Here is an 11851-nt window from a genome sequence, read left to right as displayed (position 1 = left end):
CACGTGGGTCAGGCTTTGTCATAATCGCTGCCTTGAAATCCGTATTGGAGTGTGAGAAAAATGTCCGTTGTTCTTAAACTCAGTCTTTCAATCATTCCTCTCAGCATATAGCAAATTCACAGAGAGCTATGGGTTAAATAATTTATTTGAATATCTTCATGTATATTTACAGCACTTAAAATTTAAAAATTTATTTTGCAATCTCTGGTAGGAAATTATTTTTTCCTATCATCTTTTTTGCTAAGCTTCTTTAAAACTAAATTTATCAAGATGCCCATGCAGATATTATTTCATCAAACTTATAGTGCGTTTTTACTTGTAACATGTATGACGTTCTACAACACTTGGTTAGCAGTTTATATGGCAATGGTGTGAATGTGCTACGTATCACATTCTTACGTATTAGCAGAGCTGGGATTTATGTTATGCTGCAAGATTATGTAAGTAAGAGGCAACTTGAGATCCACGAGTGAAGGCCATTCCAAGAACAATTTAAAACTAAATTTATCAAGATGCCCATGCAGATATTATTTCATCAAACTTATAGTGCGTTTTTACTTGTAACATGTATGACGTTCTACAACACTTGGTTAGCAGTTTATATGGCAATGGTGTGAATGTGCTACGTATCACATTCTTACGTATTAGCAGAGCTGGGATTTATGTTATGCTGCAAGATTATGTAAGTAAGAGGCAACTTGAGATCCACGAGTGAAGGCCACCTTCCAAGAACAAGCACTTCAGATTATACTAATTCATTTAGGCACCTTTGCAAACCAAAGAAGAATCAGTTCACTATTCTGGGTTTATGTTTGTATTTTTTTTAAACTCCCAAGTGGGATACAAATATATGGTAAGAGGACAATGTCAGTAGCCACTCAAAGCATTGTCTCTCTTCATTTTTGTTCATATTTTTTGGCAAAGGAGCATGGTTTGTCTTATGAATGACCATAGTCTCTATGAAAGACATTTACACCACTGGCTCATTCAACATTTAGACAATATTTTGAAAACATCTTTATTTTTAAATAATTCATAATAAGTATAGTTAGGACACTGATTTTGCATAAATTACATTTCTGACTAAAATATTTGTGGCACGTAGAAGCTTACCAATTTGCTAAGTGAGGAGCAACAGTCAAGTGCAGAATACTGCTCTGAAATCATAAAAATACTCCCTGAGCATTGCTGGAGCTCTCTGAGAGGAGCTCCTTTGTCTCAGAGTAGTCACACTTTCCAAAGTACCTAAGGCCAGGAAGAAAAAAAAAAGAAGAGGATATTAACATGGGTCATGACCCACAGGTACCAGGAGTCCCTTCTGTGTTACTGGAGAAATGACTTCTTTCTTATCTATGAAATAAACATATTTTGATTACTTCTCTCTCGGAAGGGCTTGTATAAATAATGAGAAGCCTCACTCACTTCTCCAAGATCTCACTGTTTAAATGTCCCTCGGTGCAGCTTCCCTCTGAGGGATTTCCGTGGCCGCTGCTGCGGGCTCACAGCCAGTCCTCGGGTCAGAACCCCTCCTGCACTCGTGACAGGGACTCTCTCTCTGATGGGTCAGTGCCGTCCAGGAGCAAAGGCAGCGCCGCGTCCCTTCTCACCTGTTGTCAGCTCCAGTCCTGCCGGAGACCTGGAGACAATTATGAGACGCTGTGATCTCTGGAGATTTCCCTTGAGAACAGCTACAGCTCCTCATCCCAGTCTCTTAGGGAAAAAGACATCAAGCTGCCTGCAGGGACCAAGATGGCTACAGTTTAAAATAAAGTCTGCTTTACTGATAAGTGAAAACTTACATATTTTACACACTGCAGAGTTGTTCCGAGATGCATAGTTATATCCATACCTCCGGGAGTGCTTACACCAAGATGAACAAGTCTGCTTCTTCAAATATTCATTGTTTCTCTACAGTGAACTCTTCCTTTCTTCTACCTATGTGAAGAATACAGAATATAATTGTTATCTATCCTCATCCTACTCTGAAATAGCACACAGGAGCCCCAGCCTCACAGTGACTTAGCAACACTCACTAACCTTCCCCATCCCTCCTCCTGCTTGCTCTCTCCACCTGACTCCCTTCACCTCTCAAGTTCTATGTCATCACTTTTGTTAAATTCCATTAATGAGTGAGATTTTTTGGTAACTGTTTTTTGTAACCTGACTTAAGCCACTGGTTCCCACTGTCTGCTTCTTGTCCTGAGTGACAGGGTTTCCCCTTGTTTATGGGTGACCTGGGTGCCGTGGTGCACATGTGCTTTTATCCATTTTGGACGGACACAGATTTTTTTCATTTTATTGCCAGAAGGAACATGGAATCTTTTCAGCATACTAGTTTCATTTCCTTTGAATTTGTCCCCTGAAAAGGAAAAGTAAGAGGTAAGGTAAGTTTACGCAGTAGCGCTATTCTTAATTTTTTGAGGCATATACCTGTAGATTTCCATAATGCTCCTACTAATTCGCATTCTCACCCCCAGTGTGTGGACTTTCCTTTCTTCACAAGTTTGTATCTCTCTTTATCTTCAGTCTTTTTGACAAAGCCATTTTTCCTGGAGTCAGTAGATGTGTAAAGGTCTTTGATTTGATTTTCCCTCATGATCAGGGAAGATGAGCATTTTTCATATGTCATTGATCTTTGTATATCTTGTTTTGAGAAATGTCTCTTTTGGTCCATTGCTATTTCTCTTCGGGCTCTTTGTTTTCATTATTAACTGCTTTGGGGTCCTTATATATTCTGCAGATCAATTCCTTTTCAAAGGTATTAGTTTCGAATATTTTTCTTATTCTACAGATCTTCTCTTGAAACTGTTAATTTTTTCTTTGGCTGCGCAGAGCATTTTTTCATAGTTATTCCAAAAGAATTTTCTTTCTGAATTTCTATTCCAGATAAGTTGAGATTGTATTACAGCAACGTTTTTATATTTTTAGATTGGGTTTTCATTCTGTAGCTTTGATGAAACAGTGCATTCACTCCAACAGTTTGTTTGTTTTTGAAGTTTGAATTTCTCTCTCTCCCTCTTTCTGGCTTTGGCTCTCTCTTTCTACTTAACATATAAATTAGTTTCTTTTGTTTTGTTAGTGTGGTGTATTGTAGTTATTGATTTGCATATTGTTAGCAATCCCCTCGTTCCTGGAGTAAATCTCACTTTATTATGCTGACCAATCTCTCTAATATGCTGCTATGTTCAGTGTTTTAAAATAGGGCTGAGGAGGTCTGGGCTGTGTGTAGTGGTGCACACCTGTAATCCCAGCACTCTGGAGGCTGAGGCAGGAGGATTATCATGAGCTCAGGGCCAGCCCCTAAACTATGTAGGAGATCCTGTCCGACCCAAAAAAATTAAAATTGTACTGAGAAGATTTGCATCTATGTTCTCAAGGATATAGATATTTTGTTTCCTTATTTGTGTACCCTTATCTGGCTTTGGTGTCAGGATAATGCTGGTCTATTTTAAGTAATGTAAGTGGGCCTCTTCAGGGTTTTTTGTTTTGTTTTGGATTCTAATGAGAAGGACTATCTTTCAGTTTGTACTTTGTCTTTAGACTTGACATGAGTTTCAGGTTAGCAATATGCATTTATGTACTTCTTAGATCTTCTCATTTGCTCTATCTTTCATCCTGAGAGTTCTTGCCCTGATATTCAGGTTATATTGTCAGGCAGTGTATTACTACAGCCATTTTGCAACTTGTTTTCATTTTAGTTCCTTTGCTTTATTGTCACTCTGTGATTATATGAATTATTATAGAAGGGTATTTGGTTCTTTGCTTATAATGTTTGATTTGTCTACTTAAATTTTTGATTTATGTTTACTAAAAAGCTTATGAAAAGCCTTTTTGCTCATAACACTTTTTGAAATGATATCACTTAAGATTATTGTGAACGTTAAGAACAAACTAGAAGTTCAGAAAAAAGTGGGTAAGAAAGTTCTACACCAGCACTATATTTCCTTCATTTAAAAATTTTGGTAACCCATCTTATACCTTTCAGTAATTTTTGTTGCTCGCACAGTAATGCAGTTAGCATTGTTCACATGCTAAATATATGAAGAGCGTTTGAAAAACATTTACAGTATGACAGCATTTTGAATTTGTCAGTCTCATTAAAACAATGAGTTTATTGCAGTCTTGTACTTTTTCTTATTCACTGGCATTTAAGTTTCATGCATCCCTTTTAACGTTTCAACTCTTTTCTTTTTTAAGTCTTAATATTCATGTTTTTCATTTGGTTTATTGGTACATTTTAGGTATACAACATGATGATGAGCATCATTGGGAACTTGGGCAACATGTGTCTTGGTTCTTAGTTTTTCCCCATTCCCCTGCCCTCTTTTCAAACCCTCCAACTCTTCCTATTTGCAAAGCCTTTGTTTCCAGTTTTTCCTTTTCCATATTTTGTCTTTTCCTTTTTTCCTTTCCCCTCCCCTTCCCATTTGGACTGTTTCTTCCTATTTCACATTATGGATTATACATTTTGATTCTTATTTACGTTTTCAGAGAAACTATTCGGTATTTACTCATGTGTCCTACATATTTCACTTAAGAGTATAGCCTTAATGTACATCCATTTAGCTATAAATGTCTCTTGTTTATCATTCTTTATGGCTGAGTAGTACTCCATTCTACAGAAAAACCACATCTTCTTTATCCAGTCTCCAGTTGATGAGAAATTGTGCTGTTACCAAGTTTTATCTCTTACAAACTGTGCCACTATAAACATGGGTGTGCAGATATCACTGTGGTATGATTCTTTTAATTCTGTTGGAAAGATATCCAGCAGTGGACTAGCTGGCTCAAATGGAACCGGTAATCCTAGCTCTTTGAGGTATCTCCATATTGATTTCCATAGTGATTGCAGCAGTCCCCATTCCCACCAACAATGAAGAAGGGTTCCTATCTCCCCACAGCCCTACCAGATTTGTTATTGGTTGATTTCTTGATAGCAGCCATTGTTTCTGGTGTGAGGTGGAATCTCAGTGTTATTTTCACTTGCATCTGTCAAATGACCAGTGATGGTGAACATTTTTTCATATATTTATTTGCTGCTTTTATTTCTTTGTTTGAGAAATGTCTCTTTATTTCAGGTGCTCATTTTTTAATCAGGTCTTTATATTTGGGAGGTCTGATTTTTTTTAAGTTCTTTTTTTTGGGGGGGTAATCAGATCTCTCTTGCAAGGCAGGTGGTGGAACAACTGAGCTAAATCCCAAGCCTTTAAGTTCTTTATATATTCAGGATAGGAGTCCTTTGTCTGAAAAATAGCTAATAAAATTTTTCCCCACATTTTAGATTGTCAGCTCTGTTGGTGGTTTCTCTTGCAGTGCACAAGCTTTTTAATAAGATGATATTCCAGTTGTTGATCCTATGTGCTGGTTATCATGCTCCTAAGAATTTGTTCATAAAGTCTTTTCCTATGCCAAGGTCATGGAGCGTTCTAACTAACTTATCTGCCAGCAAGTTTAGTGTTTCTGTTTTAATATTTAGATCTTTAATCCACTTGGATTTAGTTAAGTGCACAGTGAAAGACACAGGTCTAGTTTTACTCTATGGCAGGTTGAAATCCAGTTTCTCCAGCAGAATTTACAGTAAACCATAAATATATGAGATCACTATCTTTCAATATAACATTAAAATGAAATGATAATTTAATATTAGAAAAAAATAAGGGAAACTAGTTAACTATAAAACTGTAAAATCAGTGTTATTGATTACCTTGGTAAATATTCTGTTTTTCCTATTATAGTTTTATAGATGAATAAGAAAACAGTAACAATCCCACTTAATGGGAACAGGTATATAAAGACATACTTTGTGACAGTAATAGCATGAAGGCCAGGACATTACATTACAGAGCACAGACTTCGTACACTATGGAGGCACCTCTGTCATTACACCGACACCCAAGGCAGGAAGCTCAGCTCTCCTGGATCCTGCACATAGAAGCCACCTGCACACTGGGATTTCTCAGCTTCCATCTCACATAAGCCAAGAGGAGAGATGGGGCCTGAGAGGGAGGAAGAGCTTCTTTTTTTTTTGTACCAGGGATTGAACTCGGGTCCTTGCACTTGCAAGGCAGGCCACCGAACCACTGAGCTAAATGCCTGATCCCTAGGGAGAGCTTCTTATTCCCTGCTAATCCATTGTCTGAGACTTTGTAGCTACAGAAACAAAATCTTATGGCTGAGTTTCAGAACTGATTCTCATGTTTCTGGATTTGGTTTTTAGTCTATTATTTAGGTGAAGGGAGGGCAGGGACAAGGAGAAAAAATGAGAAACAAGACCTGTCATGTAAAGGTACAAGATCCCAATAATGAATGCAACTGTACTGTATACCTAAAATGTACCAATAAACTCAATGAGGAAAATAAAATAAAAAATATGAACAACTACTTTCAGGAGTAAGAGAGTGTGGTATTCCTCGGTTGATTGGAGAATAAAACAAACACACATATATCACCATTACTAATTGCTAACAAAACTTTCCTGGGAAAACCAGCATCTGAGTGAACGTGTGCTAGGGTTTGAAAGTATTTGCCACCACACCCCAAGTTCACTTGCTAGAGCCTAGAAAGCAATATGATTATAGGAAGAGACGGGACACTAGGATGCAATGAAGTCTAAGTTAGTAAGAGAGGTCTGGCCCCATTGGAGCTATTAGCACCGTCACAGAAGGGCTTGCAGGACCAGCCAGGCCCTCTGGTCTCTCTGCCTAGCACTGCAAGAGTCACAGCGCTCTCCCTATGGCAGGGTCACAGAGGCATCGTTCCTCCTGGCATCCCACTGTGTGAAAATATAGCAAGCAGTCCCCGAGGTTGGACGAGCACACACCAGGCTCCGACTGCTGGCACCAGCAGGGTGGGCTTCTCAGCCTACTGAACTCTGAGATGTGAATTTCTGTTGTTTATGCCTTATCTACCTTCAGGTGCTTTGTAACAGTCTCCCAAAATGAGTCGCTCATCATGTGTACGGTTCTGTTAAATGTTTGTCAAGCTCATGCAAGTAGTGACTTGGTTTCTCCTCAATTCATTGGCCAAACCACATAAAAACAGGAAGAGCTCAGGGATTCGGGTTTCCATATGAAGACTTCAATAAATAACCTAAAGTTTTCCATGTCAGGCCTGAAAGAGACCCTTTATTCGCTATCGCTAGAGAAGTAATAAAACTATGGTGTGTTTCACCTTGAAAAAGATCGCTGCAGTAGGAGACACCTCGCCATGGATGCCCCACGAGGAGCGCTCTCTCCGGCTGCCCACATCTCTGCCACCCTGTTGACCACTGCTGGCCATGGGGAAGGCCTCCTTCATGAGTGTCTGTCTGGAAGCCTCCATGTGTTGGTGTGATTCCGAAGTGTGCCACAATTTCTGTCAGATGAAATCATTACATTGTGTCCCCATCTTCTCATTCACCACATCTGTCACCTGGAGACCACGACAGGTACAGCACGACAAGTACAGATAGGAAATGATGAGGGAACCTTCCTGAGAAGGGAAAACCCGATTCAGGGGGTCACTGGAGAATTTGTCCATATGAAAGTTACACAGGTGCTATGATTAGAGCACAGAAGAAACAAGCAAGGGTTTTTATCACATTCCTACCACAACCCCCGTCATAAACTCCTGCAGACTTGGAAGTTACGACTCACACTGATTCCTTCAGTGTCTATGGACGGGAAGTCTGCAATAACCCCAGCGAGCTGAAACCAGGTCTGTCGGCACCGAGGTCCCTTCTTCGTCCCAGAGGACTCTACTTCCTGCCTCTCCTGTCCGCAGAGGCTGCCAGCTTCCATCCCTCGGGCTCTGCTCAGCCGTTCCACCAGCTCCCTGTTGTCTGTGAGAAACATTTCTGACTCCACCTCACATGGACGCGTGGGTTTCTCTGCAGACACAGGTAACCCTCCTGGTCTCGGTCCTAGAATCCTTCCATGATGTACAGTTGAGTAGGGACTTGGGGCCAAATAGAGTAAAGTTTATATTTCAGAATGATGACTTTGTGGGACATCACTGGCCTGAGACAGGGTCACATGGGAACATCCTACACTGTTTCAAAGTTTGTATAAACGAAAATCTTCCTAACATTCAATGGCACTAACAGAAGAAGGAGAAATGGTTCCAGTAAGAGAACAGTCACCAAACGCACAGGGGTGAATATAAACAAATTGGGTCAGGACCCCCAAAGCTGTGCATACGTATTGTGGGCTACTGAGCACTCTGAAGATCAAAATCCAGGGTAACGAGTACACTTCTCTTCCACTCGCACGCTGAATGTACGTTGTGTTCTCCCAAGACTTATTACTGTGTGTATCTCCTACACCGGCACTTAAAATCCTATTGCTCAACTCTACAACTTGTGCGTTATGTACAAATTGCTCAAATAGCAGCAGATAGGTTATGTTCTACAGTTGTATGTACAGGTGTATTACCTCTGAGAAATTTTTCACCCAGTGCCTCTTTCTGAACTACCAAACAGTAGTTATTTGATGTCACTTGCCACGTAATGAGTCAGCCATTTTAATAAAAATAATGAGAGTTTGGAGATGATTTAATTGCATGGTAGGACTTCCAGAGAATCATTTTAATTAGAAGTGAGGAGTTTGATAAAGAACAAGAGCTGTTTCATCAAATCACAAAATGAACATTGTCTCTTCCAATGCTTTGAATGTTGATCTGCAAGGTTTTTATTATGAATGTTTAATGTAACCAGTGATTCAAGGGCTCAAAACACTTTTGCAATAGCAGAGCTCAGTTATGTTTTCATACACTGAACACATATTTCTGAGGAATCTGCAATGCAATAGAGATGTTTTAGCTACTGATCGTCATGATATGAAAAACCTGACAGTCACTCCTCTCCGGCAGCGCACATTCTCTCTGGGGAAGGAGAATGAGCAACACCGAGGCACAGACGGTAGCTAAGTGTTGAGAAGGACTGCAGAGACTGGCCGAAGAGTGAAGGACGTGCACACGATGAGCGGAGACCGGTGAGCCGATGAGGGCGGTCAGAAAAGGGTTCCACGAGAGCGTCGCGTTGAGTCAGACACCTGAATGGAGGGAGAACATGGCACACAGAGAGCAGGAAGTGCAAAGGTCCTCAGGCCTAAACTTGGTTGATGGTTTGAAGGAATGGAAAGAAAATCAGTGCAACCAAAAAGGGTAAAAAGACAGGCAAGTGCAAGAAAGAATGCAACTAAATTAAAGTGAACTATATGGCAATCACTACAATATGGAGGACTTACAGAAATGAAAACCTACAATATTAGTGGCTTTTAAGTTTAATTCTCCATCTGAATGTGTAGTACTCCAACAATATATTAGAAATATTGATATATTTTCTGTATTTTCTTACTCCATCTTGTCCTTTTGAAACTTAAAATATGAATATGCTGAATGGAAAAAAAATCAATATTAATTCACCTGAGATGGTAGATTTATGTATAGCTCATTAAAATCCAAAAAGAGGAGGACTTTCACTCTGTGATATACATCATACTTGCTCAAATTAGAACTCTAAGTATTTCATTTAAAAACTTAAAGAAATGTTAGCAAAAATTGTACTTTATCACCCAACTCCAATGTTAAATTACAACTTCTAAACATTAGTATCTTATTAGGGGTTCACAAGAAAAACAGTATGAACAGAACAGGTGTAGACATGGAGGAAGACGAGTGTTGGGGGCACTGTGGTGTATGACAGAGGTGGTGGAGTCCCGGAAGTTCCCTCACCTGTCCTAAGACAAGGCTGGCAGGGGCTCACTGAGTCTGACAGGAAGGGGAGGGGCCTGGTGTGAGTGTGGGGGACTGGAGACCAAGAAGAGGGGCAGGGTGTTAAACTGGTGTCTAAGAGTGTCAGAAGGGAAACTTCCTAAAGGACTGGGGGGGGATCTTACCCTCTCTTGACTTTTTGTGGAATCTCCCCCATGAAGAGCTCACATCTTCCCTACTAATCCACTGCTTTAAGTATCAGAGAGTTCCGGAAACACACTCACAGATACAGCATAAGATCATTTCCTGGTTACCTGAGAATCTCTTAATCCAGCCAAGTCAACACATAAAATTAACTGCCCCAAATAGCAGGCTATGTTCAAGTCTGGCAAACGACAGCCTATTTGTATTTGTCATAGTGAGACCGCAGTGCATATCGCTTCTACTTATGGGTGTGTTTCAGCCTGTTGTACACACATTTCCATAGACACGAGGTCTCACAAAGCAACCTTTGCAATGGGCACATACAGCAAAATCCTTGAGGATGGTTTAGGCAGCAGACATGGGGATATTTTAATCTTTGTCACTCTGTATTTATTTCTGGACACAGTAGGTTATTTTTTTGTTCAAAGGATTTTGCACAAGTGAAACTATAATTTCAATATTTTAATCTCAACACAAGCTTCAAAATGCGGTGTGACAAATGGAGAAAAATTGAAAGGAAGGAACTCAGAAATGGTTCAACTCACTAAGTTTAAATCAAAATCCTACACCTAACTGGGCCTCCAACAATGAAATGTACTCATGACTTTTAAGAATGCATTCTTGACCTCCTTGTTCCTCAGGCTGTAGACCAGAGGGTTCAGCATGGGGATCACCATGGTGTAGAACACAGAGGCGATTTTATCAGTGTCCATGGAGTGACTGGAGCTGGGCTGCAGGTACATGAACATACTTGTCCCATAGAAGATGGAGACAGCAGTGAAGTGGGAGGCACAGGTGGACAGAGCCTTGTGATGTCCTACAGCTGAGCGCATTCTTAGGATGGTGCCAAAAATGAAGATGTAGGATGTTGAAATAACCAGGATGACAAAAACGATTTGGAAGCTCACAACATAAACAAGAACCAGCTCACTAACCTGTTTGTTGGAGCAGGAGAGAGCCATGACTGGTGGGACATCACAGAAAAAGTGATGGACCAAGTTGGAGTTACAAAATGACAGACTGAATGTGTTTCCAATTTGAATACAGGCATTCAGGATCGAGATGGCATAGCAGCCCATGACGAGACCTGCACACACATCTGCAGTCATGGTGGAGGTGTAGTGCAGGGGCTTGCACACTGCGGCATAGCGGTCATAGGCCATGGAGGCCAGCACTTAATTTTCCACACCAATGAGGGCTACAAACAGGAACATCTGAGCAGCACAGGCATTGTAGGAAATGACCTTGTTCCCTGTAAGAAGCCCAGCCATGACTGAGGGAGTCACAACTGAGGAGTAACAGAAATCTACCAGGGACAAGTTACCCAGGAAACAGTACATGGGGGTGTGCAGACGAGGGTCCAGGAGGATCAGCAGGAGCATCCCCAGGTTCCCAGCCATGGTGATGGTGTAGATGAGGAGGAAGATGATGAAGAGGGGAAGCCGCAGGTGTGGGTCATCGGTCAGTCCCAGCAGGATGAACTCAGTCACCTCTGTCCTGTTCTCCATCGGTGCTGTCCAGAATCTCTACACATGCTGTAACAAAGAGATAGAAGAAAAAGAAATATTAAAAAAAGGAACTGAAAGCAAAAATTCCAAGGCCATAAGTACTCTGTTACTGCGGAAGATTTTGTACTTCAGATACTCTAGAAACATCATTATCTTGGAAACCAGGCTGATTGCGTTAATTGTATGCACATTTACATCCTTTCAAACCTTACATACTCTAGTGTCTGACCTATGTAATTTAAGCAACTTAAGTTGTGAAATGAGGTAAAGAGAGCTTATTAACTCGATTAACATGACTGTTGGACGTGTGCTCCAGGAAATCCACTCCTCCTGAGCACAGTGAAAACTGACACCTCCGAGTTGCTCACCTATCGGTAACTTCAGACGTGTTAGGTGTGTTTCACTGTCTCCTTTCAGCACTGTTGTGTTTCCCTTAGCCTTAGGTAAAG

At 40.6% G+C, this 11851-nt stretch overlaps 1 pseudogene; it reads right to left on the bottom strand.

Moving 5' to 3' along the window:
* Positions 1-10463: 10463 nt before the first annotated feature.
* LOC104868441 lies at positions 10464-11402 on the bottom strand (annotated as a pseudogene).
* Between the last annotated feature and the right edge of the window lie 449 nt (positions 11403-11851).

The sequence above is a fragment of the Fukomys damarensis genome, unplaced genomic scaffold (genome assembly GCF_012274545.1).
Source record: "Fukomys damarensis isolate Sample0158 unplaced genomic scaffold, DMR_v1.0_HiC HiC_scaffold_27, whole genome shotgun sequence".
Classification (NCBI taxonomy): Eukaryota; Metazoa; Chordata; class Mammalia; order Rodentia; family Bathyergidae; genus Fukomys; species Fukomys damarensis.
The sequence above is the reverse complement of the archived record's forward strand: the minus strand, read 5'-3'. Positions and strand labels throughout refer to the sequence as shown.